At 39.0% G+C, this 6348-nt stretch overlaps 1 pseudogene; it reads left to right on the top strand.

Annotated features, from left to right (window-relative positions):
• Positions 1–2684: 2684 nt before the first annotated feature.
• Positions 2685–6060, top strand: LOC114616242 (annotated as a pseudogene).
• The last annotated feature ends 288 nt before the right edge of the window (positions 6061–6348 follow it).

The raw sequence follows: 6348 nt of genomic DNA, 5'->3' as shown, positions 1-6348 counted from the left end.
AATCCCATATAAACCTACGATGTTGGGGCCCTTTTGTAATTGCATATATCCTAGAATTTTTCGTTCTACTAGTGTTAAGAAAGCTATGGCGATTAAGATAGGAACTAGGAGGGTTAAGATATTAATAAAATACACTATTAGAGGATTAGCTGGTCAGTGGTGGCGCATGTCTTTAATCCCAGCACTTGGGAGGCAGAGGCAGGTGGATTTCTGAGTTGGAGGCCAGCCTGGTCTACAGAGTGAGTTCCAGGACAGCCAGGGCTACACTGAGAAACCCTGTCTCGATAAAAAAAAAAAAAAAAAAGAGTAAGAGAGTGAGGAAGGAGCAAACAGCCCCTTTTATAGTGAGTCAGGCATACCTGGCTGTTGCCAGGTAACTGTGGGGAGGAATCTAGAAAGAATGCTAGCATTCCTCTTTAATCAAACATTGGTTTAATTAAAAAAGGAAAAACTAGACAGAGGCTATGGTGAAGCACGAATGGGATCTTTGTGATCTTTAGTTACTCCCTGCTGACTTTGGGGAGACCTGTCTCTGAGAATCCTAAGAAAATGGGTATGGGGATGTTGGTCTAGTCTTAGGAGAGTTGACTGTTTTCCTTGTGGTCCAGGATCTATGGAACCATCTGTGTATAGGAAGGAAAAGATCCAGTAGAAGCGTCTGTGTCTGTAAGAGTAGATTGGAGCATTTATGGGTTGCTTCTCTGGAGCTGTCTTGGATGTAGATTTTGAGTAAATGTCTGGACTTGACAAGATGCTGAAACACACACATGTACATATTAGAGGCAGAGAATAAAGTACATTTGGGGGAAAATTTTTTCTTAGGTGTACATTTGAAAGTACATTTGAAACCCTTAAGTTTTGGTGGTTGGAGGTGAGGGAAGTCCCAATCCCAGGGCACAGGAGATGAATCCTACCCTCTGGGATAGACAGGTAGCAAATGGGAACTTAGGCTATTGATTGGCAGGTGTACTTATCTGGATAGAGTTTATTTGGTCCATGAGAGGAAGATCTGAGTGGGTTTCCTGTACCTTATAAGTTTACAAAAAAGATTTGTTAACATGACAATTTTTTAAGATGAGCTTAGGGAAGGCAAAAAAAAAAAAAAACTTTTGTGTAAGAGAAGGAACGAGAAGGGCTTTTTCCTCCTGTCTAGGAGACTGAATATACTACATTTAAGAGACAATTAAAGAAAACTCAAATTTGACAACCTTGTGAATATGATAGTTGATCATATAGTTTAGTAAGAGAAACACCCTAAGTCTGTGATTAAAAAGTAATCAAAAGAAATATATTTTTAACCATGATAGCTGTAGTATAGATTTAGCACAAGAAACACTTTAACTGAACTTGTGATTATAAAAGTAGATTGTACAGTGGAAGGTTTTATTAGGGTAAGGCTAATTTATAAGAACTATTGGTTAATGTTTAGGAGAATGACATAGCAAGGGGAAGAAACATGAAGCACTTAGTCACTGGAGACTGAATTTAGATAAGGAAGTACATCTGTGAAAGCTTACATCTGAATGTAAGCTTTTTTATTTTTATGAGGTCTTTGTGCAGGGTGAATCAACCTGACTTTGATAAGAGTTCTGGAAGTCTTAGCTAGTTAACAGATTTACTAATGAGATAATAAGGTGGTAGGTTACCTTGGGGTAAGGAGCTAGAGATCTGTTTCTAGCTGTCAAGCTACAGTTAGCTTAGCAGTCAATGTAGTCAGAAATCTGGGAAGAATAAATTATAATCTAGGTGTCGTGCATTAATTAAATGCACTGCTTAAACAGTTCCCATTATTTTATGAAAAGGAAACTTTGTTACTGAAGATTCTAGTTTTAAGTTACAAAATCCCAACATCTACATAGATAAAGTCTAAAATGAAACAGTAACAAAGACAAGGAGTTTATCACTGGCAAGCAGCTACTGCTTATTTCAGAATCACAATTACAATTGCCTGTGAAATGGGGAGTACCTAGGTCTATATACTATAGAATGACTGCCAAGAAGTTTTAAGTTATTTTTTAAAATATCAAGCATTTGTATGTAACTTGTATGAGATTGTATTCCAAATTGCCTATGTAACTTCCATGATAAATTATAATGCCAAAATATCATCATATGACTTTTTTCAGGGAACAGCTTTGAAGCTTAGACATGAATAGACAAGAAGCTCAATCTAAATCGATCAAAGACTGGACCAAAGAACGTGTAAGAAAATGGATAACTGCCGGGCGGTGGTGGCGCACGCCTTTAATCCCAGCACTTGGGAGGCAGAGGCAGGCGGATTTCTGAGTTCGAGAGTTCGAGGCTAGCCTGGTCTACAGAGTGAGTTCCAGGACAGCCAGGGCTACTCAGAGAAACCCTGTCTCGAAAAACCAAAAAAAAAAAAAAAAAAAGAAAATGGATAACTGAAGATCTTAACATTGATGAGAAATATGCTCAAATCCTGCTTGATGAAGAGGTAACAGGGATGGCCCTGCAGGTAATGACTGAAGGAGGATCTCAGAGAAATGGGCTTGCCACAGGTTCCAGCACTTCTGATAATACGTATGTATAACAAACTAATTAGTTCCCCTGAACTAATGAGTTCACCCAACAGTAATCTTGGTCTCAGAGAGACAGGCCAGCATGAAGAACAAGAACCAAGTCTTATGAAACAAAATGTGTTAGGTGACAAAGTGACTAAAGACATGGATGGTAATGAGCCCAAACCAGAACAGGTGTCTTGCATGCCATACCCTTTTAATTCCTTCCACAATGTCAAACATTACATAGAGCATTCTATTCTACAAGTTGCTGAGACAGGGCCGCTCAATCTCATCAACCCAGTGCATGAATTCAAAGCCTTGACAAACCTAGAGACAGCCACGCAAGAGGATATAAAGATGAAATTTAGCAATGAGACGTTCCTGAATTCACGCACCAATGGCACTATTCATTTTGGAGTAAACGACAATCCATATGTAGAAATTGTTGGTGTGCAAGTTACCAGTAAAGATGTCTTTATTAATCACTTAAACGTAATGATCACAAAGTATTTCAAAGATAGTCAAATCAGAGAAGCCAGAGCATGTATCTGGGAACCACGGTTTGTGGAAGTCCTTCAGCAGAACAATACACAATCTAATAGATTTGTCATTGAGGTAGATGTTTTTCAATCATTCAATATGTCAAGAAAAGTATTTTTACACTATGATGCAAACTTGCACAGATACACAATGGAAACAAAGCAAAGATACTTCATTGTGAGAGAAGGAGCTACATCTAGGGATATCCTAGACAATCCCAAAGAACGAGATATAGAGTTCAAGAAATTTCTAGAGGATTTAAAGACATGGATAGAATCTAGAAAAGCAGCTGAAGAAGAACTTAGGACGGTAGCTAAGAAAGACAGTGAAGGACTAAAACTGTCTAAACTTTTGACCAGAAACAAAGGCTCACTTGATAAATCTTACTATGATTGGTACATTCTTGTAACAAATACCTGTGCAACAATTCAGGTAGCGCACTTAGATTTCATAAAGGAACTTAAATTATTTGCTGTGCTAGATTTTGATCCTTACTCTCACATCAAGGGAGTGTTGAAAGCTTACAGAGAAAGCAGAGTTGCAAACCTCCACCTACTCGGTCACTATGAGGAAAAAACTACCACCGAAGAGAGAAATTTCTACTCTGAAACTTTATGGGCAGCGCAGCTGGATCTTCTGCAATGGTGGAGTAGACTTGCCTTGTCAACATCTAGAGCCACATAATATGGCACAGAGGTAGAGCTTCTAGGTTAGAAGCCTCATTTCATTCCTCACAGATGAAAATATAATAGTAAGAGAGAAGGTTCCGGTTGTGTTTCTTACTTTCTCCAGTAGAAAACACAGAAGATCCACTTATTGAGACTTTCTTTGATTTCTATAAAGTTTTCCATGGAATGGACACTATGTTGTGCATCTGTGCAAACTTAGCTATCTACCAACAGTGGAGTGATCTACTACAAGTAAGACTGGAAATCAAAGGTGATTTAGAAAAACATAGCATTTCTACTTTAAACATTGAACTGGTCAACAATACCATCCTCAAACTGAAATCAGTAATTCAGTCTTCAAGGAGATTTTTGCACTCCTGTAGCGGCTCCTCAGTTATTCTGGAAAAAAATGGATGAAGATATCATGAGTGCACTGGAAATACTCTGTGAAAATGAGTGTAGAGCTGGGTGGTGGTGGCGCACTCCTTTAATTTCAGTACTTGGGAGGCAGAGGCAGGCAGATTTCTGAGTTCGAGGCCAGCCTGGTCTACAGAGTGAGTTCCAGGGCAGCCAGGACTATACAAAGAAACCCTGTCTCAAAAAACTCAAAAAAAAAAAAAAAGAAAAAAGAAAAAAGAATGAGTGTGGAGATACAGAGAAGGATAAATCTGAATCCCTAGAATTTAAGAAATCGAGAGAAGAACACTTTTATCGAGGAGGCAGAGTACCCTGGTTAGAACTTTTATTTTTCTTCTGAAAGCTATTCCTCAAAAGGGGATAGTTTTGAAGAGCTAACAAGTTAATAGTAACAATGTGCAGAATCTCTTAATCCAGTATTTGCCAAAGTCATCAACCTGTACCATCACTGAGGTTCTACGTTGGCTATGCATGTTCTCTGGGGCTTAAAGCAGATGTTCCGGTGTGCTGTCTTGAAAAACAAAGCAACTGATTTTGTGGAGATTGGAGAACAAGTAAGCAAGCTCTTCAGCTACAAGGCTACCTGCCCCCAGGATTATATTCCCCTGCTTCTCCTTGTAGATGATTTCGAAGAACAGAACACCTATATTCTGCAGAATGCCATCAATTCCTTTATAGCAGAAAAAGGTCTGAGATATGAAAAAACATTAGTTATAATCCTGAACTGCATGAGATCTCAGAATCCAGATAAAAGTGCAAAATTAGCTGATAGCATTTCACTAAAATACCAACTTTCTCTCAAAGAAAAAAGAGCCTTTGAGGCCAAACTACAGGAAATTGAAAAGGAGTATAAGTACTGTGAAAACTTTTATTCCTTCATGATCTTAAAAGCCAATTTTGATACAACTTACCTAAAGGATGTAGTGAAGAATACACTGAAGGACCTGGATGCTAAAAGCAAGAAAGCCCAGCTCATTTCTTACCTGGCATTACTCAACTCTTATGTTACAGACTCTACCATTTCAGTATCACAGTGTGAAATATTTCTGGGAATCACTTATACCACTAAACATGGGAAATCTGAAACTGTAGAAGACAACATGGGAACCTATTCCACACTCCTAATAACTGAAGTTTCACATTATGAGAGGTACACTGGTATAAGTATCATTCACCCCCTAATTGCTGTTCGCTGCTTAAAAGAACTGGAAATGAGCTACGGAATGGATAAGTGTCATATTGCACTGAATATGCTAGAAGAGAACATATTCTATTCTGGAATAGGAAGAGACAAATTTAAACGTGATATGCAAACTCTCTTGCTTACAAGCCAACGCAAGGAGCGTGGATCCGAAACAGACACACTGTTTTCCCCATTCACTGAAGAATTGCCGAATGAGCAAACCGAAAAGGTCTTGACTGCTGGAAGTAATTGATTCCCACAAAATGCATTCATTTGTCAAGCTTTAGCAAGACACTTCTATCTTAAAGAGAACTTTAGCACTGCTCTGTTCTGTTCCAAAAAGAAAGCACTCTAAAGAGGTATATTAGTTTAACAATGTTAACAATGTTGCATCTATCATTGTACTTAATCTTTCTAGCTTATAGAATTTGCATGGCAGTTTTGGCTTAATTGTAACCACACAGTTTGCTTCTTTTTCTCTGAGTCAGTTATGGGAAACTTTGTAGGACAGGAAATATGTCCATACCACAGAGCTTGGCCCACAGTAGCATCAGTTATCCATACCCTCAATTTGAATTCCCAGACATATTCAGTTAAGAGGTTTCAGTTGGTTTCTATGAGTCATGCTCTAGCTGATCAATAAATCTTTTGTAAATTAACTGACTTTTCTGAATTATCTCTTCACTATGACACCAGAGATTTAGCCAAGAAGAGGATGAAAGTGTGGTAGTGAGACAGCTCAGCAGTTAAGAGCACTTGCTACTCTGACAGAGGACCTGAGTTCAGTTCCCAACACCCACACCAGTGGCTCACAACCTCCTAAATTCAGCACAGGGGAATTTAATGCCCATCTGCATCACCACTGATGCCCGTGCATGCATGTACTGAGTGATAGCATGCCTGTGTGAGTGTGTGCATGCATGTATGGGTTCCTAGGGGGTTGGGGGAGAGGGTGAGGGGAGGGAGGCATTGCCTGAGCAGCTTAATGTGACTTCAAGCACCTGTAGAGTTCTACTCA

This window comes from Grammomys surdaster, unplaced genomic scaffold (assembly GCF_004785775.1).
Source record: "Grammomys surdaster isolate TR1022 unplaced genomic scaffold, NIH_TR_1.0 311246, whole genome shotgun sequence".
Classification (NCBI taxonomy): Eukaryota; Metazoa; Chordata; class Mammalia; order Rodentia; family Muridae; genus Grammomys; species Grammomys surdaster.
Note: the sequence above shows the minus strand (reverse complement) of the source record. Positions and strands in the feature narration are given on the sequence as shown.